Source organism: Canis lupus, chromosome 27 (assembly GCF_048164855.1).
Source record: "Canis lupus baileyi chromosome 27, mCanLup2.hap1, whole genome shotgun sequence".
Lineage (NCBI taxonomy): Eukaryota > Metazoa > Chordata > Mammalia > Carnivora > Canidae > Canis > Canis lupus.
In genome coordinates this window covers 20925311-20947465 of record NC_132864.1, presented here as the reverse complement: position 1 = coordinate 20947465, position 22155 = coordinate 20925311, and the positions used below count along the sequence as shown (strand labels likewise).

The 22155-nt window shown below is 41.0% G+C and overlaps 1 protein-coding gene and 1 long non-coding RNA gene across 23 annotated transcripts in view; one reads left to right on the top strand and one right to left on the bottom strand.

The window, feature by feature from the left end:
- The window catches only part of KSR2 (kinase suppressor of ras 2), a 446504-nt gene that overhangs the window by 6307 nt on the left and 418042 nt on the right, over window positions 1-22155 (top strand). For 19 of the 22 annotated variants that reach the window (XR_012019279.1, XM_072802692.1, XM_072802709.1 and 16 more), the window contains one exon: window positions 682-820. The exons of the other annotated variants lie outside the window; for them this stretch is intronic. The gene's annotated coding sequence lies outside the window, so the exon portion shown is untranslated. The remainder of the gene's footprint in view (window positions 1-681; window positions 821-22155) is intronic. 22 annotated transcript variants of the gene reach the window in all.
- LOC140619389 (uncharacterized) overlaps window positions 680-22155 on the bottom strand; it is a 32697-nt gene continuing 11221 nt past the window's right edge. Inside the window, exon 2 of the long non-coding RNA XR_012019281.1 lies at window positions 680-1144. This is a non-coding gene — a long non-coding RNA (uncharacterized lncRNA). The remainder of the gene's footprint in view (window positions 1145-22155) is intronic.

Below are 22155 nucleotides of genomic sequence, written 5' to 3'. Positions count from 1 at the left end.
AGCACTTTTATTTTCTTCTATTTTGCTGATCTGTATTTCCCAGCAATATGTATTACATATTACAGATCACATGCTTTATCCATAATAAAGTTGTTTGTTGTTATTTTTTTAACATGTTGAGAAGGACATGAGGAAGAGAAGGGAGAAGACATGAGGCTGGCCTGAGTCAGGAGTGTACAGATGCCAGAAGTAGCTACTCCTAGGCCACCTGGGTGGCTCAGCCAGTTAAGCACCATCTGCTTTCACCTCAGGTCCTGATAATTGAGCCCTGCGTCATTTACCTGCTCATCAGGGAGTCTGCTTTTCCTTCTCCCTTAAATTAAAAAAAAAATTTTTTTTAAGTAGCCGCTCCTTGCATCTTATTACATCACTGGCACCTGCCCCAGGAACAGAGTAGAGGGACAGTTGGGCAAATACATGATGGTGACTATGCTTCACACTAGCCCCTGCCTATAGACTCAGAAGAAGGTGGGGAGGGCGGTCAGATGTGGTTTGTAGTATGACTGTGGCTAACTCTAACTCTGGTTGTTGAGGCCCTTAGTGTGCCACTTTGCTGCTTAGCTTTGGGCAGCTTGCCTCTCTTCTAGTCTAATAACCTCTACTCCAAAGGTGTCTCGAGAATCAAGTAACACATGTGTGGCATCTGGTACATGGCCACTTTACTCTCTTCTTCCCTTCTAGCACTTTCCACCCACCCTATTTGTGTTTCAAATGTTTCCTCTCAAGCAAAAGCCTACTCAAGAATTGGCTGGTGTGACGATGCCCACCAGGGTCGGTTTTATGTGTTGACGTGACTGGACTCTGGACGCCCAGGAAGCTGGTAAAATATTTGGAGGCTGTGTCTCTGAGGGTGTTTCTGAAAGAATTTGGCATTTGAATCGGTGGCCTGAGTAAAGATTATCTCACCAGTTCTGGGGGAATCAAAATCCACTGAGGGCCTGAATAGAATGGAAAGGCAGAGCAAGGGTGAATTTGCTCTTTTTGAGCTGGGATATCCATCTTCTGTTGCCCTCAGGCATCAGCACTCTTGATTCTCAGGCCTTTGGGTTCAGACTGAATGACACCGCTTGGCTCTCCTGAGTCTTCAGTTTGCAGATAGCAGGTCTTGGAACTTCTTGGCCTCCCACATCATGTCAGCCAATTCCTAGGATATAAAAAAGATGAATATATATATGTGAATATAAAATGAATATATATGAATATAAAAATATAAAATATTTTAAAATACAAAATATAATATGAATTATGTTATTGATGTAATGTATAAAACTAAATCATATATCATATATAATGTAAAAATATTTTAAAGCCTACATAAATACAAATATAATTGACATATAGATAGCCATTCTGCTAAGGGGTCTTTGCAATAGAAAGAAACATACCACTACCTCCTTGAGCTGGAAGATATGAGTGAGACTGAACAAAGTTCTTGTAAAACTCTGTGTGCACCTGCTTGTTCAGTCAGCTTGGGATGTAGAATTCTTCTGTGTGACATATTTTATATTTACAAAGTCATGTATTGTGTGCCTCCCCAATGGATTGTAAGCTCACTGGGAGGCAAGGCTTTGACTTATTCACCTCTGTACACCTGGTGCCTGGAACAGTGCCTGGCTCAAAGGAAACACTTAGTTAATAATTGTTCCATGAATAAATGAATGAATGAATGATAATAGCTAATATTCATTAGGCAGTTATGATGGGCCAGACACTATTCTAAGTGCTTTGCTTTACATTTATTGTACTCACTCAGGTGTCAAGATAAGCCTAAGCCACTGTCATTAATCCCATTTCATAGACATGTTAGGTCACTTGCCCAAAAATTTAGTAGGTTTTGTGACTTGATGTAAGGGGTACAACCGGATCTTTTGTGTGATCCTATAGCCCAGACTGATAGCCACTAAGCTAGTGTGGTCCCTGGCCTAGCAGCAGCAGGTGTATCCCCTGGGAACTTGTTAGAAATGTTAATTATTCTTCTCCTCACCCCAAACCCACTGAATCTGAAACTCTGGGGGTGGGCCCAGCCATCTGTGCTGTAACAGGCCCTCCAGGGGATTCTGATGCACTCAAGTTTGAGAACCACTGCCCTCCCCTCTACTGTTTCTCAGTCCTTGAGATCTACTGTTTCTCAGTCCTTGAGGTCCCCATCACTTCACTTTCTAAGAATGAGAATGGGTGCTCACATGCATACTCTGGAAAAACAGAGGTGTCCATTTAATGTGTGTGTGTATGGTTTTGTTTGTTTCTGTTATTAATTGAATTAATCGGAGGTATAGTCCTTTGGGCAAGTTACTTAATACGTCTTTGGACCTCAGTATTGGCATTTGTAAAATGGGCGTGGGTAGGAGGCTGGCCTAGACTGAGAGATGACATTAAGAGCACCTGAAGATTTTACAAAATTCCAATACCTGAGATCCAGTCTGACCCATTAAACTTGGCCTCTGGGAGTGGGACCAAGCCTTGGCAGTTTAAAAAAGCTTCCCAGGTGATGAGAGTCAACCCAAGTCGAACTAGGGCCCATCCTGAGCCGATCACAGCAATCCTAGTCCCCTGATTTGCATAAAGGTGAGCATGTGACCCAGTTCTGCCTAATGAGATGGAAGGGGAGGAGGGGGCGGGCCCTCTGGGAAACAACTTCTTACGAACTTTGTGGAAGCTTGTTCTGAGTGGTCTTTCGCCTTTCTCCCAGGAGAAAGATTTTGTCACTTTAAAGAGAAAGAGGTAAGAGACCAAAATTACAAGCTCACCTGTGTCTAAGCAGCCTGGGAGTTAGTATCTAAAGCAAGAGGGATGGATGGAAGATTTAAGCAGAAAAGGAATGCTATAACAAAATATTGGCTGGCTCACTATCCATCAGAAGGCTGGAGACCCCGACTTGGAAAATGGGACAAAGACAGGCCAAGGAACTGAAACCATAGTCCAAATTACACCACGGAACCAACCAGTAAGGAAAGTGTAGCTGCTTCCGACCTTCAGAGGCCCCTGCCCCCTCGCTGCCCCTGGAAACTGGATGTTGCTTTCACCATTTCCACTGTCGGAAAGAATTCACCCATTCCTTCCCTGGATGCTAACTGAAACTAGCACCCCATTTCGAGTCTGGGAAGATATGCCTGCTTGTCCAGGCTGGGGCTGCATGCTAGCAAGTCCCTGATACAGAGCTTGAATGGCAAGGACTAATGTCTGCCTCCCACCAAGACTTGTGAACTGAGGACATTCTTGAATATAGAAGAGGGGTCAGATGCTGGCGACAAAGGATCACAAACATCCACTTTGCCAGTATCCAGCTATGAGGGATGGCTGCCAAATGTTGCCAGAATTTAGGATTTTTTATTTTATTTTATTTTTTTCAGAATTTAGGATTTTTAAAGGCAAATCATAAATTTAGATTTTTTTCTGTGAAATTACTGTATTTTTTTAAAAGATTTTATTTATTTATTCATGAGAGACACAGGGAGAGAGAGAGAGAGAGAGAGAGAGGCAGAGACACAGGCAGAGGGAGAAGCAGGCTCCATGCAGGGAGACCCACGTGGGGCTCAATCCGGGGTCTCCAGGATCACACCCCAGGCTGCAGGCAGCACTAAACCGCTGCACCACCAGGGCTGCCCCTACTGTATGTTAAATATTGACAACTAATTAAAAAAAAATCTGGTCAGGAACATATGTTGGATCACTTTGTGACTTTTTCTTTCTCAAGTACAGATGACCAGGCAAAAGATGGAATTATCCCTTCTTACCCTCTGCCTAGATTAAGGGTAAGAATCTGGGCAAGAATCTGGGGGAATTAAGGGTAAATCAAGCTGGTATCTCCATGCGAATTGTGACATTCATGAGCATAGGCACAAACTTTTCTTATGTAATCAGAACCAGATTTGGAAATGCTTTAATAAAACAGCAGGTCCTAGAGATGGCAGGATCAGAAGTTACAAACAAAATTACCAACGAAAGACATTTGCTCTTAAATTGAATTAGGGAAAGGGAGCCCTGGATTTTATTACTCTCAGCTTTGGAACAAACTTGGCTTTAGACACAGCACTTACTGCCTTAGTTTATTTTTAAGATTTGTTCTTATGAGAGAAAGGGATGCGAGGCTATCTTTGGAAGATGCTGGCAGAAGAAAATCAAAGTGGGTCTTTCTCCTGAGCATGTTTATACTGGTGAAATCATGTTTAAATGAAGAACAAGGACTTGAAGAAGGAAAAAAAAATCCCAAAGGGCAATTTGAAGAGTTTGTGTAGAGGAAGGGCCATCTTCTTTGGTGACCACAGCAAAATCAAAGACTGATAAGGGACATAAATCCTTGGGGACATGTTTCCCCTTCAGTGACTTTCTCTTGTCAGAAGCCTCAAAATGCCCCATGTCAGAGTTTAGGGAAATCCATTCATCATCCCCTAATGTGTGTTATTGAATAACTAAGAAATGGTTATTTTTTTTATTCCTGAATCTGATATGCTTTAAGTTTGAGACTGAGAGTGTGATTCATATCAATTTTCTCCAGGGGCTCAAAAAAAATTCACATTTTAAAATTTTTCTAAATTAAATATGTGGCTCCAAGTCCTCCACTGTCTCTTCCTCAAGCCAAGGGAGTTTGGAAATTCATTCTGTGGGAGTTGGGTCCCTTCCCTTGCCTGGCGTCATCCAAGAAGGCTGAGAGGTTGTGGGGAAATGGGCCGGAACATTTGAGGAAGGGCTTTTAGTCTTCAGTTTTTCCTGTAGTCTGTTGGAATAGACGCTCTTTGTCCTAAAGTTAGAGGTTTAGACTTCCCTGTGCCCCTCCTCTGAAATTCTTCCACCTTCTCCTCCTCGCCTGCTTACTAACTCAAAGTGAGGTTCCAGAACCAATAGTATAAGCACTCCTTGGGAGCCTGTTAGAAATGCAGAATCTCTGGACCCAATCCAGGACTCCTGAATCAGAATTGCATTTTAACAAGGTCTCCAAGCAGCTGGTGTGCAGATTTCAGCCGAGAAGCCCCAGATACCACATAATGTCTCTCTCTCCCACCATCTTGCTCCTCACCGCTGTTCTGCATCTTTAGGGTGGGATTCTTCAGAGAGTAGGGCCACTGGTCTCTCCAGTACACTCCCACCTCTCCTCTGCTAAGCGCCTAGCATTTTGATAATTCAACTCCAAGTCCCAAAGTTTCAAGGCACCTAAGCTCCCCTGAGCTGGGCAAACCCAATGCTCCAGGATTCAGAGGCTTAATTGCTTGGGGAAAAGAAAACAAAACAAAACAAAACAAAAAACCTGAGTTTTTTTGTGATGAGTCTGCAGTAGAAAGTAAGTCCAGCTAATTTCTCAGTCATACTAATAATAGGCCCTCTGGGCTGATGAAATTTTAAAAATATTTCTTCTAGAGTCTTCCTGATTCCTTCCAGTTTGAGTCCAGCATAATTGCCCTGGGCTAGAATCTCTAGGGCCATCTTGATTAAAAAAGAGGAAAAGGTGTTCATAAGCAGTGGATGGAAGTGTAGTTACATTATCCTGGCTCTGTCTAGTAGGTCCAGCCATAGACCACACTGCCTTTGGGTCTATGCAACAGAATCACGAGGCAAAAAGCAGTTGGTGTGTACCTGTTGTACAGTCTGTGTTGCAAAACAAGGGGACTGTTTCTCTCCCCTCTCTCATCATAGCAGGGACCCCGGGGGGGGGGGGGGGGATGTAGTGAAGTAAGAAATAGACCTTAATATTGGCAAAAGACTGCAGATTCAATTCAAGGACGAATAGTAATAAGAAAATGCAAATTACTATCATTATTTACGTTGCATGGCAGAGTTACACAACACTTTATTATACAGTAGATGCTATACAAAGAACTGCTATTTATAGACATTTCGTCCTGTTCCTCCAATCTCCCTAGACTCACTCTTTCAAAGCATCTGGCCCAAGTTCAATGGCAATGTGATAAAAAAAAAAATACATATTTTATTTATTTGTTTTTTAAAGATTTTATTTATTTATTCATGAGAGACACAGAGAGAGAGAGGCAGAGACCTAGGCAGAAAGAGAAGCAGGCTCCCTGTGGGGAGGCTGATGCAGGACTCCATCCCAGAACCCTGGGATCATGACCTGAGCCAAAGGCAGACGTTCAACCACTGAGCCACCCAGGTGCCCCAAAATACATTTATTTTAAATAAATGCAATACTGAAAAATAAAACAAGAGAGCAATACTGAAAATTGAAGAACCAAGGGTTCCCCAAGTCAATGTGAAGAATTTTTAAACTTGAAGATATTTTAAGTGTTCCAAAGATCTAGATGTTCAAAATATATTTTAAAAATTCTTGGGCAGCCCAGGTGGCTCAGCGGTTTGGCACTGCCTTCGGCCCAGAGCCTGATCCGGGAGACCTGGGATCGAGTCCCACGTCGGGCTCCCTGCATGGAGCCTGCTTCTCCCTCTGCCTGTGTCTCTGCCATTCTCTCTCTCTCTCTCTCTCTCTGTGTGTGTGTGTGTCTCTCATGAATAAATAAATAAAATCTTTTAAATAAATAAATAAAAATTTTAAAAAATCCTTTCAACTTAAGAGAAAGTTTTGTTGTTGTTGTTGTTGTTTTTAAAGCGAGGCAGCTTAGAAATCAATCTTATTCCAAACTGAAGATACTTGGCAAATGTGCAGGAAATTAGAATATCTGGCATGTTCATTAATATGAAGATTGGACAATTGTGTCTTGAAAAAGTCTTAAAATTTAAAGGTCATTTAAAGTACAGATTTTTAAAAAATTAATGAAAGCAAATTTCCTTTCTTAAAGGGGTATCTAATTAAAGTTTCCTGAATTTCATGGGAGTAAATTATTTTGTACCCTCTGCTTTAATTTTTTTCTTAAATTTTTAAGGGATATTGGACAAAAACAACATATTCAGTATGTCATATTTTGGCAAATGTCAACTAGAACTGGCTCGTTAAATGTGGGTTATCTTCAGTTTATGCCAATTAATTTAAAATGCTTTCTTTAAAAAAATTTTTTTTAAGATTTTATTTTATTTTATTTTATTTTTTTGAGAGAGAGACAGAGAGCACACAAATGGGAGAGGCAGAGGGAGAAGGAGAAGCAGACTGCTGAACAGGGAGCCAGAAGTGTTTCTTGATCCAGGGACTCTGGGATCATGACCTGAGCCAAAGGCAGACACTTAACAGAATGAGCCACCCAGACACCCCTAAAATGTTTTCTTAATGCTAAATTCAAATAAGCTCTTGGTTTTGCTACAGCTTCTAATTTTCTTTTGTTGTTCAGGTGATTTGAAATTATAATTGAGAATAAATTTTGCTAAATTAACACATAAAAAGGCATCACTAGAAACGTTTTCCATTGCATAATTCCAAATGCCATGGAAATAGTTGGCATATTTGGATAATCATGTAACTTAATTCCATACGTACATATTTCAAAATTATCCATCTGCTTAACACCAGGAAGGGTTTCAATGGTAAGATCTTGGTGTACCCGATTGTGGAGAACTTGGTGTGATAAAATTTGCAAAATCAAAATCGTGTTGTTTCTTTAAAAAAACAATTAGTGGGATTAGAAAGTTGGTCCAAGCCTGCAATATGTTATGAGAACAAGAAAACAAGATCATGTATTCATGTGTCCCTGTACTCCTCCTATGTGACCACCAGGGAGAAGACACACGCAGAGGTAATGAACTAAAGATCCTCCTAGGTCTTAAGGACTAGGCGACTTTAGCTTAAGCTTTACTGTTTTTAACCAAGCAAGACCATCTCACTTGAAATTATAAGTGCTGAAAAACTACAGTGACATTCAAACCCCGCCTTAAGTATATTTTATTGGGAAAATACCTTGACATCTTTAATCCCAACTACTACAAACTATCCCAATACTAGTACTAAGCTATGGTAGATAACTTCTCCTTTGATTTGTAACAACTTTATAAACAGAATGGGTACCAGTTATTTATAAATACATAAATAAAGAGACACCTGAGTGGCTCAGCAGTTGAGCATCTGCCTTCGGCCTAGGCTGTGATCCCAGGGTCCTGGGATCAAGTCCCACGTTAGGCTCCCTGCATGGAGGTTGCTTCTCCCTCTGCCTATGTCTCTGCCTCTGTGTGTCTTTCATGAATAAATAAATAAAATCTTTAAAAAAAAAAAAAAAAGAAAAATACAAAGATACATAAATAAGGTGACCGTGGTAGATTGTCTGCAAAGATGGTTGCTGCCCATTCCTTCTGTCCCAATGGGCTGCATGCAGCTCCTGCTCTCAACACCTGGATTCTATTTCCTCACTCCTTGAAGGCTGGTTTTGACTTGCTTTGACCAAGAGAATGTGGTGACAGTGCCATTCCAGAACTTCCAAGCTGAGGCCTGGAAGGCCTTACCCTTTAGCTAGAAGGAATACCATCTGCTGTGTCAAGAAGTCCAGGCTTTTCTGCTGGAGAAAGAAGCCAAGGTAGGGGGACTCCAGGAACTCAGATGATAGCCAGAAGGCCCCAGAGACATGAGGGAGTCCAGCTAACACCACAAGGAAAGAAGCCCAGCTGTCCTATGCGGTCCTCAGTTGTTCAAGCCATTCTAGCTGAAGCCCTATGAGTGAGGCCATCTTAGGTCCTCCAGCCCCACAGGGAGCCACCCCAGCTAACACCATGGGAAACACACATGAACTGTCCCTTTGAGCCCTGCCCTAGTTCCTGGTCTACAGATTCATGAGCAAATAAAATGGTTGTTATTTTTCACCATTACATTTGGATGTGGTCTATTATATAGCAGCAATAGATAACATCACAGTGGCAATTTTCTATTAAAATTGGGACTTACCAACTCTTTTTCTTTTTTGAGATTATTTATTTATTTATTCATGAGAGACATAGAGAGAGACAGAGACATAGGCAAGAGGAAGAAGCAGGCTCCCCCAAGGAGCCTGATGCGGAACTTGGTCCCGGAACCCGGGATCACACCCTGAGTCAAAGGCAGATGCTCAATTTCTGAGCCACCCAGGCGTCCCAGGACTTACTAACTCTTGAAACATTTTGGAGGTTGAAAGGAAAAGACAAGTAGAATATTCATTAACCAATGCTGTCATAATGACGGGAAATTTTAAAGTCCTTTTGAAAAAGTTTTGTGGCTATGCTTATAGACAATCTTATTTGCTAATAATTCTGTCACGGGGAGTGATTTATTTATAAGTTAGCTAATATGTAACCTTGACTATAGCAATGACAAAAGTAGTTTTTTCAATACTTATCTCATTTTCACTTGGTTATGATGTAAATGAGAAATTTCAAGGAAGCTGTAAGAAAGAACAGCCTTACAAACCAGACCCTCTGCTAAGCACTCCTAGGCTGCTAATATAATCTGTATAAAGTACACTTGATATACTTGTATATCAATAGAAATGCTTGTCTGCATGTATTCCTAGACCTAAGGCCAAAAGAAATTTATCTAGGCCTAAAACATGTTTTAAGTAAGTTAGAATTTTTATTCAAATTATAAATATGACTTGCAATACTAGTACTGAATTTTTAAAAACTTGGCCACCTCATGTTACCAAATTTGCCAGCATTTTGACAATGGTATGTATGGAAACATTGCTAGCAGTTTTGTCGACCTCAGGATTTTTTTTTTTTATCTGCAAAATTGGGATAGATTTTTTTTAAGAAAAGAACATTTAAATTAGCAGGTGACATATGGATCAGATACTAGCTATATTTGGTGCCTGTTCACTAGAAAATTACATAAAAGGATAGTTAGGAAAGGAGGTGAAAAAGAACCAGTAATAGGAGCCAAATACTAAGGGAAGAAAAGTCTAGTTTATACATAAGACATTATTAGCTTAAGGCATTTTGTTCTGTAATGTAACTGTTGTAAATGTAGGAAGAGAATAGGAGAAAAGTGGTAAATATACAGAAAATAACAGGAGAACAAAGTGACTTAAAAAAACAGGTTCATGCACATATACTGAGGGAAAGAATATAAACTAGTCTACTGAGTTTCCATTTGGGGACATTATTTTGGACTAGATAATGTAAAAACTTTCCCCACAGTTAATAATCATCTAGATAATGCTGGATAAAATATAACACCACCAGAAAACAGGAATAATCTTTAGGAGTCAGAAAAACAGAAGGTGAAAACCAAACTGGTAAGGATTGTCTACATGCATCAGGGGAGGGGTTTCAGTTGTAAAAGTCCCAAAGACAGGGGACAAAATTTGGGGGGAAGGGAATTGTGGCCTCCACCCAAAGACCCTCAAAGAGCTACACCCTTATAGAGAAAAGGATGGAGGGACTAGAAAATTTCATCTAGCCAACATAGGGAGATAACAAGGAAGCTTATTTCGTTTATTCTGGACCCAGAGTGGGAAAGAAATACCCCCTTAGGGCAGCCCTGGTGGCGCAGCGGTTTAGCACCGCCTGCAGCCCAGGGTGTGATCCTGGAGACTCGGATCGAGTCTCACATCAGGCTCCTTGCATGGAGCCTGCTTCTCCCTGTGCCTGTGTCTCTGCCTCTCTCTCTCTCTGTGCTTCTCATGAATAAATAAATAAATAAATCTTAAAAAAAAAAAAAAAAAAAGAAATACCCCCTTAGAATTTGTCACAATAGGACTATACTAATTTAGGCTTGGGGTTCAAATTCACACTATGAGGAACCCTCAAACCAAGAAATGAGCTAAACAAACTCTGGAAGGACAAACCTTCAGTCTAGATGTACTGGATTCCCACAAATAAAGATCTATGTGTTTGAAATTACAAAACACACAAAGAATTCACCATGAGCAAGAGTCAACAGAAACAACAAACAACAAGATCAGATCCCAAATGCTTCAGATAATTGGTTTACTAAAGACCCATTTAAAATAAATTGGTTTCCAATGATTAAAGCCACACATAAACTAATAAACACAAGAAAAGGACAACTCTTAAAATAGATGAAGTACTTTTGAAAAAGAAACTAGGATGTCTTCATCTTGGTAAGTGATTTTTCTCTTTATCGTTGTCAGTGGAACCAAATATTCAACATGAGACTGCACCTACGCATTGTATATTAACCAGAAGCGGTAAAATTTCCCCATGAGTCATTCATTATCACTCATTTAGCAAACATTTATCAACACCTGCAATGTGCCATCAACTGTGCTATGCCTGGAATGAGGTCATGGGGGAGGCGTTCAGCAGGTGAAGGAGACAGACCCTCCAGTGGGGCAGAGAGAATTTCAGGCAAGACAGACGTGGAGTTCATTTCTAGCATGATGCAGGATGAAGGAAATAAAACAAAGACCCAGGCTAGGAGGGGCCTAGAAAAAACCTAAGGAAGTGATGCTTTAGCAGAGACTCCAAGAGTGATTAGAATTCAGGAGATAGAGAGGCAGGGAAGAGGGATGTTGGAAGGCCTAGATTCAAGGCAGACTGTGCATTTAGTCTGCAAGAAGACCACTAAGAATGAAGAAAGCCAGTGGGGGGGGGCGGGGAGGGCATGGGTTGTACGTGTAGGTCTACCATGGGAGGCTGAATAGCTCTAGGGGCCAGATTCTTTTTTTTTTTTTTTTTTTAAGATTTTATTTATTTATTCATGGGGGGCGGGGACACAGAGAAAGAGAGGCAGAGACATAGGTAGACAGAAGGAGAAGCAAGTTCCCTGTGGGAAGCCTGATGTGGGACTCGATCCTGGGGCTCTGGGATCACGCCCTAAGCTGAAGGCAGATGCCCAACCACTAAGCCACCCAGGCATCCCTGGGGGCCAGATTCTGAAAATCACTTTCTGCAAGACCAACGGGCACAGATTTGGATTTATCCTGTAGGTATTGGGGACATTTTGGAGAGAAGAGACCTTCAAATTTAAGCTTTGGTAAAACCGTTCTGGGGACAAGGCACCAGATGGTTTAGTAAAAGGTAGATCTCAAGGTTGTTGTAGCCACAAAGAAAAGGAATTTCTTATCCTGGCAGTTTTTGGGGAAAGCACTCAAAACTATTTTGATAAATATCAATAGGGAAATGAAACAGTTAAGAGAAAGCAAGCTTAGAAATGCATCCACTGTGCATTCCTAAGTAGAAAAACAAGCATAAGAATAATATATAGAACATACTTCCATTTTTAAAAATGGAAACAAAAACCTAAAATCACCCCTACCTACATGTGTGTGCATGGTAAATATATATATATTAATATGAAAAAAAAAGCTCCAAAGAACTTCTAGCCTCCTTTTCTTGTTCCTCAGGTTCCAATTGTAGATAATTGTCCAAAAACAATAACAATGACGCTTCCTGTTTTCAAATTCATCGCTGATTGTGCAAAAGAATAAAAAAAGAGGGAAATTAAAAATTACTCTGAGGTCAAAATCATGTACTCCCTCCCTGAAAAGTGAGCTCCCTGGAAATGAGCCACATGTTTTATTCATTGTTGAATTTCGCCAGCGCCAGGCACATAAATGCCCAATAAAAGTTTATTGGATGTGAGAATAAGAATATGGGAATTTGGGAATGGCCTAATGGTTGTGTGAAACTGGCAGGGGATTACATTTTTCAGAGTTCGATCCAACAAATATTTATAGAGCCCTTATACTGTGCTACCCCGAGCTGGCATGTAGGGTGAAGGATGGTGGCTGTGGCTGGCAATTTAAAGACCCAACCTGGGCAGCCTGGGTGGCTGAGCGGTTTAGTGCCACCTTCATCTGCGATCCTGGAGATCCGGGATGGAGTCCCACGTCAGGCTCCTTGCATGGAGCCTACTTCTCCCTCTGCTTGTGTCTCTGCCTCTCTCTCTCTCTCTCTCTGTCATAAATAAAATCTTTTTTTTTAATTTTTATTTATTTATGATAGTCACACAGAGAGAGAGAGAGGCAGAGACACAGGCAGAGGGAGAAGCAGGCTCCATGCACCAGGAGCCCGACGTGGGACTCGATCCCGGGTCCCCAGGACCACGCCCTGGGCCAAAGGCAGGTGCCAAACCGCTGCGCCACCCAGGGATCCCCATGTCATAAATAAAATCTTTAAAAAAAAAAAAAAAAAAAAAAGACCCAACCTTAGCAAAAAGCAAAGGAGGATTAGAAAGACGTGATCAAGGGTACCAGTTTTGGAGTCAGGCTGACCAGGATTTAAATCAGGATTCTTCCATTTACCGAGGGTTTGACCAAATGCAAATAGCTTAACTTCTTTGGGTCTCTACTTCCTCATCTGCAAAATAAAGATTATAATAATAGTGCCTATCTCAGAATTGTTGAGAGAAATAAATGAGGTATTCGTGTTGAGCACTTAGCACAGTACTTGAGTCAGAATAAACTCTGGATTCACATGAGATATGATTGCAGACAAATGTAGGGATCACATTAATGTACCTGGTTGGTGCTACTCTTACCAGCTGCTCTAAAATATCTCTTTGGTAACTTTGGTAGGCAGAATAATGGTCCCCCAAAGATATCCATATTCTAATCCCTGGAACCTGTGAAGATGGTACCTTACATGACAAAAGGGATTTTGCAGATGAGATTAAGTTAAGGATCTTGAAATGCAGAGATTATCCTAGATTATCCTAGTGGGCCCCTGGTCATCATGAGTCTTTATAAATGAAAGAAGGAGGCAGGAGAATCAGTAAAGGTGTGACTGTGGAAACAGAGGTTGGAGTAATGTGTTGCTAGCTAGGGGTCACAAGCCAAGAATTGTGAACAGTCTTTAGAAAATGGGAAAGGCAAAGCCATGGATTCTCCCCTAGAGGCAACCAACACCTTGCCTTTAGCCCAACGAGATGATCCAGGATTGTAAAATAATAAATGTATGTTGTTTTGTTTTTGCTAATTTGTTACAGCAGCTGTAGGAGACTCAGACTGTAATGATGGACAGTGAGATGGGCTGCCCAGATCCTATGCAAGGAAAGACTACTATCCCATTGCCAGGAGAATCATCAAGAGATGGGCTCCGCTGTTAGCTCCTTTGGCTTCAAGCCTCAGCTGGGGAAAGCTGCTCATCTAAGGTCGTGTCCTTTCTGGGGAAGCTCATACCGATTGGCTGAGGGAGGCAGGAGTGGGATGGAACCTGTTACTTCGGCCTCCAGGAACCTGTTACTTCGGCCCAAGTCCAACAACTCCCACAGGCAATCATTGCTGCAGAGCCTCCTGTGGTTTGGGCGGAGGCTTTGTTGGGTGCCCACTCTAGCTGGACTTTTCTCTCTGCTCAATTCTGCTTTGTTTAGAAAAAACCCCAGTTCTCCCTCCTGTGTTTTTCCTTTACTTTCACAGGACTACCACATTCACAACACTTCTGACAACAGATATGTGGGGGTTTTCCCTGCACCAAGCAATTCTGCAATACCAGCTGGGTGTCCTACAATTCAACTCAATTTTGACACTATCTATCTGTAGGTAGCATCAGATCCCACAAGACTGTCCCCTCAACCCCCACTTCAGATGCCTGTTGCAATAACCAGGCTCAGCAACTGTACTTCTGACCCATTGGCTATAAATCAGACTTCCCACAATCCCCTCCTCAGATTCAATTAATTAGCCAGAGCATCTCACAGAACTCAGAAAAACAGTGACTTACTTTTACCAACTTATGAAAGGACACGATAAAAGATATAGATGAGGAACCAGATGAAGAGATACACGGGGGAGAGTCTGGGAGGGTCCGGAGTGCAGGAGCCTCTGTCCTCGAGGAGTATGGGGTATGCCACTCTCCCAGTATGTGGATGTTTTCTCCAACCTGGAAGCTCTCCAAATCCCAGAGCATTGGGATTTTATGGAAGCTTCTTCGTGTGGCATGATCAATTATTAACTCCATTTCCAGCCCCTCTGCCCTCTCCAAAGAATAGGGAGTGAGGCTGAAAATTCCAAACTTCTAATCCTGGCTTGGTCTTTCTAGTGGCTAGCCTGCATCCAGGAGCTCATCCAGGAGGCCAGAGAGAGTCACCTCTTTGATCAAAAAATTGTCCAAGAGTTCTTATCACTTAGGAAATCACAAGGGTTTCAGGAGCCCTCTGCCAGGAGCTGGAGGGAGAGATAAGCATGTATATTTTCTATTATCTCACATGCTTTTTCCTGCTTCTTTTCACAAATGTTGAGTGCTAACTTTTATACTTCAAACTGTTTCAGTATTCTTTCAGTATTCTTTCAGAAAAATCAACCTGTAGCAGAAACCCATTTGAGAGTAAAGGACAGTGCCTTTGAGATTGTAGACCACTATTTAACTGTCTGGGCTTTTTTTCCCTTTTCCTTTTTTCTCTTTCTTTCTTTCTTTCTTTCTTTCTTTCTTTCTTTCTTTCTTTCTTTCTTTCTTTCTTAAGATTTTGTTTGTTTATTCATGAGAGACACAGAGAGATAGAGGCAGAGACAGGCAGAGGGAGAAGCAGGCTCCTTGCAGGGTGCCTGATGGGGGACTCCATCCCAGGACCCCAGGATCATCCCTGAGCTGAAGGCAGACCCTCAACCACTGAGCCACTCTGGCATCTCTAACTGTCTGGGTTTTTTAAAGCTTTTAAATTTCTCTAAAAATACAGAATATAATGGAAATCTGGGTGGCTCAGTCGGTTAAGCCTCCAACTCCCAGTTTTGGCTCTGGTTTGAGTTAATAGGTTGAAGGATCAAGTTCCGTGTTGGGCTCTGTGCTCAGCAGGTAGTCACCTTGAAGATTCTGCCACTTTGCCTCTCACCCCAACATGTGCCATCTCTCTCACAAATAAATAAATCTTTAAAAATTAATTAATTAATTAAAATATGGAATACTAGTATTTTAATCATAATCCCTTCACCAATGTATTTAATTACTTTTCTGTCCCCTTCTTAAAAATAAAAAAAGATCGAGATAAAAGCAAAAATCTGATTTAGACCTGGAGATCACATATCCTGCTTATTTTTTTATACTTTGTTTATAAATAGGAAAACCAAGTCTGATTGCATTTGTAATTTATGTGCACAGGAAGCAATTTGCCTTGTTTAGGTGTTAGCCAAGTTGAGCTGAGGAGTATAAATCTCACAAGAGAGTATAAGGTTATCTTCTCTCCTCAGACAAAGAGAAAAGAGGGCAGAAAATCCATCCCCTGGAAGGCTCACCTCTGTTCATATGCATGGATATTTTATTATATGATTCAAGGTATTTGAGTTTTATTTAATAAACCATTGTGGAATTTCCAATTAAAACTAGCATATTGGGAGACATCTTTATTTCTTCTTCTTCCCAAAATCTGGCTAAAATATAATAAAGGGATGAAAATGTACTAACTTACAAGGACAAAGAGAATGGGTGGAGAGACAATAACAGATAAAAGATTTCAACAAATATTGAGAGACAAAAGGTTGTTGGAGGGATTTCCAGTTGAACATGAAAGAGCAAATACTTTACATTTGTCTTTGTGCCTCTTCTAAAAACCTCACTGAAACAACATTAAGGAGTGGAACCTGGCTGGCTCAATCCATAGAGCATGTAGTTCTTGATCTTGGGGCCATGAGTTCAAGCCCTGCATTGGGCATAGAGTCTGACAAAAAAATGTTGAAGCTCCTGGCTGGCTTCATCAGTAGAGCATGCAACTCTTGATCTTGGGAATGTAAGTTCGAGCCCCACATTGGGTGCAGAGATTACTTTTAAAAATATTTTAAAAAATAAAACAACATTATGGAATAATAATTTAAAAAAGTATGTATTAGACATAGATGTACCATACCTGAGGGGAGAGTAGTCACCAGCTTTCCAACCTAGAATTCTATACCCAGCCAAACTATAACTGAAGAGTGACATTAGAACAAAGGTATTTTCAGGGAGGCAGGGACACAAACTACCTCTTTTTTTAAAAGGTTTATTTATTTATTTATTTATTTATTTATTTATTTATTTATTCTTGAGTGACACACAGAGAGAGGCAGAGACACAGGCAGAGGGAGAAGTAGGCTCCTCGCAAGAAGCCCGATGTGGAACTTGGTCCCTGGAACGGACCACGCCCTGCGCCAAAGGCAGATGCTCAACTGCTAAGCCCCTCAGGCATCCCTGAACTACCTCTTTCAATAAGCTTTTGGAAATGTACTCCAACAAAATGAGAGCAAAATAAGAAATAGTGAGAGAAGACTTCAAGGAAGAGGAGATTCAAAATGGACAAAAGGCAAAGGAAATTCAGAGGATGGTGGCAACGAGGTGATTCAAAATGACAGCTATGCAGCAGGCCCTAGAGAACAACTTATCCTGATTGGAGCAAGAAAACAGTCTCTGGGATGAAATAATCCAGGAAAAATATGAAACTGATTCTTTGAAATGTGGAAAACATATTGTAGACAGACCTATAGTAGAGATGTTGGAGCCCTTAGAAAATACTTAGAAACAAACCACCTTTACTAAGGTTTGGTAGAAAACAAAATTTATATGGTCATAATATAAACCTTTATTCAAAATAATACAGTTGAGGGCAGCCCAGATGGCTCAACGGTTTAGTGCTGCCTTCAGCCCAGGGCCTGATCCTGGAGACCCGGGATTGAGTCCCATGTCAGGCTGTCTGCATGGAGCCTGCTTCTCCTCTGCCTGCGTCTCTGCCTCTCTCTCTCTCTCCGTGTGTCTCTCATGAATAAATAAATAAAATCTTAAAACAAAACAAAAAAACAAAATAATATAGTTGAAAAGCACATAACTTAAAAGAGCTTTCTTCTTATGAAATTGAAGACTTGACAAAATATTATCAGCATAGTGGGTGGGCAATAACTCTGGAGTTCAATGATCTGCTTTTTAGCTTTAACTCTGCCATGTACCTTGGATAAATCACTTAACTTCTCTGAACCTTGATTTTTCTTGCCTATATGGAGGGGGATATCAATAATACCTATGTCATAGGAATGATTTCAGAATTAAATGAGATAAAAATAACAACAATAACAACTAAGGAACTGTGCTAAGCTCTTTGTACATGTTATCTTATTGAATCTTCACAATCTGTCAGTTTTATGAAGAGCAAACTTATCACAATGCCTAACTGTTTGATTATTAATTATTTAACAAACATTAGCAGTTTTCTGTCAGTAGTTTTATAGGAATGAAGACAAATAGAAACAGAATGAAAAAATAAAAGATAAACTCAGTGACATTCTGCTTATTTTGAGACCAGATTTGTGATGTCCTCTGTCCCCCTATTACACATAGTCTTGAATATGAAATAAGAAGAAAAAAGTCACCAGGGTATCAAAGTTCTGCTCAAAAGTGACAGTTTTTGGCTTAGCTCTGCACTCTTTTTTTAAAAAAATTGTGGTGGGGCGTCTAGCTGGCTTCGTCGGTAGAGCATACAACTCTTGATCTTTGGGTTGTGAGTTTGAGCCCCACATTGGGCATAGAGATTACTTTAAAAAATAAATAAAATTGTGATAAAATATACTTAACATAAGATCTACCATTTTAACCATGTTTAGTTTAGTACCATTAAGCACATTCACATTGTTGTGCAGCCATGACCACCATCTGTCTCCAGAATTTTTCATCTTTGCAAACTGACACGCTGTCCCCAATTAAGCACTAACTCCCCACTGCCCCCTGCCCCAGCCCTGGGAAACCACAATTCTATTTTGTGCCCCCATGGATTTGATTATGCTGGGTATGTCATGTAAGTGGTATTTGTCCTTCTACGTCTAAGTTAAATAAACTTAGCATAATGTTTTCTTTTCTTTTTTAAGATTTTATTTATTTATTTATAGAGACACAGAGAGAGAATGAGAGGCAGAGACACAGGCAGAGGGAGAAGCAGGCTCCATGCAGGGAGCCCGACATGGGACTCGATCCAGGGTCTCCAGGATCACGCCCGGGGCTGCAGGCGGCGCTAAACCGCTGTGCCACCGGGGCTGCCCAGCATAATGTTTTCAAGGGCTATCCATGTTGTAGTATCTCTCACTACTTTGTTCTTTTTTTTTTTTTACTTTGTTCTTTTTCATGACTGAATCATACTTCTTTGCATGTATATTCCACATTTTGTTATTTATCTGTCAATGGACACTTGGGTTGGTTCCACTCTTGGCTATGATGAGTAATGTTGCTGTGAACATCCAGGTGCAGATATCTGTTTGAGTCCTTGCTTTCAGTTCTTTTGAGTATATGACCAAAAGTGGAATTGCTGGATCACATGGTAATTTTTTGAGGAGGTACCATACTGTTTTCTGCAGTGACACACAAGGGTTCTAACTTCTCCACCTCCTTACCAGTACTTGGGGCTCTGCACATACTATTCTGTGCCCATGAGGAAGAGATTCTCTTGCATGGATTTTTAGGAGTAGAATTGCTAGGTCAAAGAGTATAGGTCCCCCAGAGGAGTTGTACCCATTTACACTACCATTCTTATCTGCTATATTCTTAGATAATATTGCACTCTTTAATATTTGCAATGCTGATGGACCAATGATACTTCACTGCATGAACTTGTATTTTTTCTTTTTTTTTTTTTAAGATTTTACCTATATATTTGAGAGAGAGAGAGATTGAGAGAGCACACGAATGAGCAAAAGTGGGGGTGGGGGAAGGGGCAGGGCAGAGGGAGAGAGAGAAGCAAGCTCCCTGCTGAGCAAGGAGTCTGATATGGGACTTGATCCCAGGCCCCTGGGATCATGACCTGAGCTGAAGGCAGATACTTAACTGAGCCACCCAGGCTCTGAGCACCCCTGTATTTTCTTGATTACTATTAGAGAATTTTTTTTTTGCATTTTTATTGGATGCCCATGTAATTTTGCTGTGTTTTAATCAGTTCTCTATCGGTGGACATTTGTCTTGGTTATTAGCCCACTTCATATGTGGAATGGCCAAAGAAGAAGGTGAATATGGGAAGGTGTTAGAAATGTGTCCAATGACAATAAAATTACTGCAGAGACATTCAAAATAATAACCTTGAGTCATCAAGCTTCACTGTATTTAGGAAACAAAGAGTTCTATCAAAAATGGTTAAAAATATGAAGTCTTGGTAATTTTTAAAAGCTACCATTTATTGGGATCCCTGGGTGGCTCAGTGGTTTAGTGCCTGCCTTTGGCCCAGGGTGTGATCCTGGAGTCCCGTGATCGAGTCCCATGTCGGGCTCCCGGCATGGAGCCTGCTTCTCCCTCCGCCTGTCTCTCTCTCTCTCTTTCTTTGTCTATCATAAATAAATTTAAAACTTTTTTAAAAAGCTACCATTTATTGAACATCAACCACTAGTCATCCTCTGTGTTAAGGCTTTTCAAACATCATTTGATTTCATCTTGGCTTAAACAAGTATGTCATTTTATGTTGTAGCAAAGAAGGTTTCTGGAGACTTGCCCAAGGTTACAAACCACAGATGAGTGGGTAGTTGGAGCCTAATCCAGATCTGTGACACCCTTGCCCTTTGAGAGTGACATCTGAGGGAGGTCCTGGAGACTCATGGACCACAGGTCCTGTACTTATCAGCATCTCGAATGGCCCAGGCCATTGTTTTTGTTTTTGTTCTTATTCTTGCAAGTCCAGAGTCAGTAGACTTTCAGGCAAAGATTTTATTGTAGTCCTGCACAAAGCGTGCACCTTGACTCACTAGGAAATGACTTTAGGTGGTGCTTAGACACAACATTCAATGACACTGAATCACCCAGCGAGGAAGCTACTCTCCCTTCAGTCCCTCTCAATCATGTCATCAAGGAGAAAGTCTCCACTCGGTGGTACCAAATCTGTAACACCTCTCTGACACTTGCTGATTTTTTTCTATTTAACAAATGCTGCTGCAGATTCAGAGCTTCAGCCAGTAACAGTGTCTATATGGAATTTAATCACATTATTTTTTTAAAATGATATTTACTTTTACAGCTATCATCTAGTTGTGACAAGATGTCTATTTTTCATTTGCACTAATGAAATAAATTTCCCTTTTTTAATTATTTTTGAAAAGATTTTATTTATTTGACAGATTGCGCAAGTAGGTAGAGCTGCAGGCAGAGGGAGAAGGAAAAGCAGGCTCCCTGCTGAGCAGAGAGACCAATGCAGGGCTCCATCCCAGGACCCTGGGATCAATGACTTGAGCCCAAGGCAGACGCTTGTTTGTGAATAAAGGTAACACTTGAATGATGTTTGGGAGACACTACTTTCCTGGATTCATAAGAGTAGTCTCTAGGCTCCATGGATATCACTCTTTGTTAATTCTAATCATACTTTCCCGACTTGAGGGTACATTATATCACATGAGATGCTTGTTAAAAATTCAGATGCCCAGACCTTTAACCCCAAAGAGCCTCAGTAGGTCTGAAGACAGGGTCTGAGTTTTGCAATTTTGATTAAGCAACCCAAGTGGTTCTGATATGAGCTGGTCAGCACATGGCATTTGAAGAAATTCTGAACTGGATCTTCCCATTTGAACCCAATATAGATTAAAAAAAAAAAAGATTTATTTACATATTTTGGGGAAGGCAGAGGGAGAGAGAGTCCTCAAGCAGATACCCTGTTGAGCGCAGAGCCCGACATGGGGCTCAATCCCAGGACCCTGAGATCATGATCTGAGCCTAAACCAAGAGTCTGTTACTTAACCCATGGAGCCACCCAGGCCCCTGGTGATTTAGATTTCTTTGGAAATAGATGGGGGCAGAATGTTGCATGCATGTAAATCTGGCAGGATGCGGGCATGCTTCTGCCTTTGTATTATTCTACTGGGTTCTGTTTCTGGGGCAGGAGCAGTCACCTCTAATTTTCAGGCAGCACTGTAAGCACTTTACACACTTTGAGTCATTTCATCCCCAGCACAACCTGGGGAGGCAAATACTATTATTACCTTCATTTTACAGGTGGGGGAACCTGGACACAGAAAGGTAAAATCACTCACCTAAGGTCATGGGGCTGGGAGGTACCAGAGCTGGGATTTGAACGTGACCATCAGATCAGACTCAGAGCCAAGACTCTTACCCGCAGTGGTCGGCTACCTCACCTGGACTTGTCTCTATTTGTGATGATAAAGGTCCATCACCCCCTCTAATTCTGTAGATTCTTGTTGTCCTATCAGGAGATCAGACTCTCTACTTATAATCAGAAATTAATTGATAATTGAATTAAATGAATGAACGAATCTGGACTAGGTAAACATCCCAGGGCTGAGGACTGCTAACCTTCCAGCTCAGTTGAAACCATGGATTAGGCCTGTCTTTAAAAACTAAAAGCCAACATTTGTACTTCCTATGACAAAAATAAAAAGTATTCTTAATTTACCAGGTGAAACAAACCGGTACTGATTTATCTGATTCTGTGCACAAAAGCACAAGATAGGGGAAAACCTGTGATCT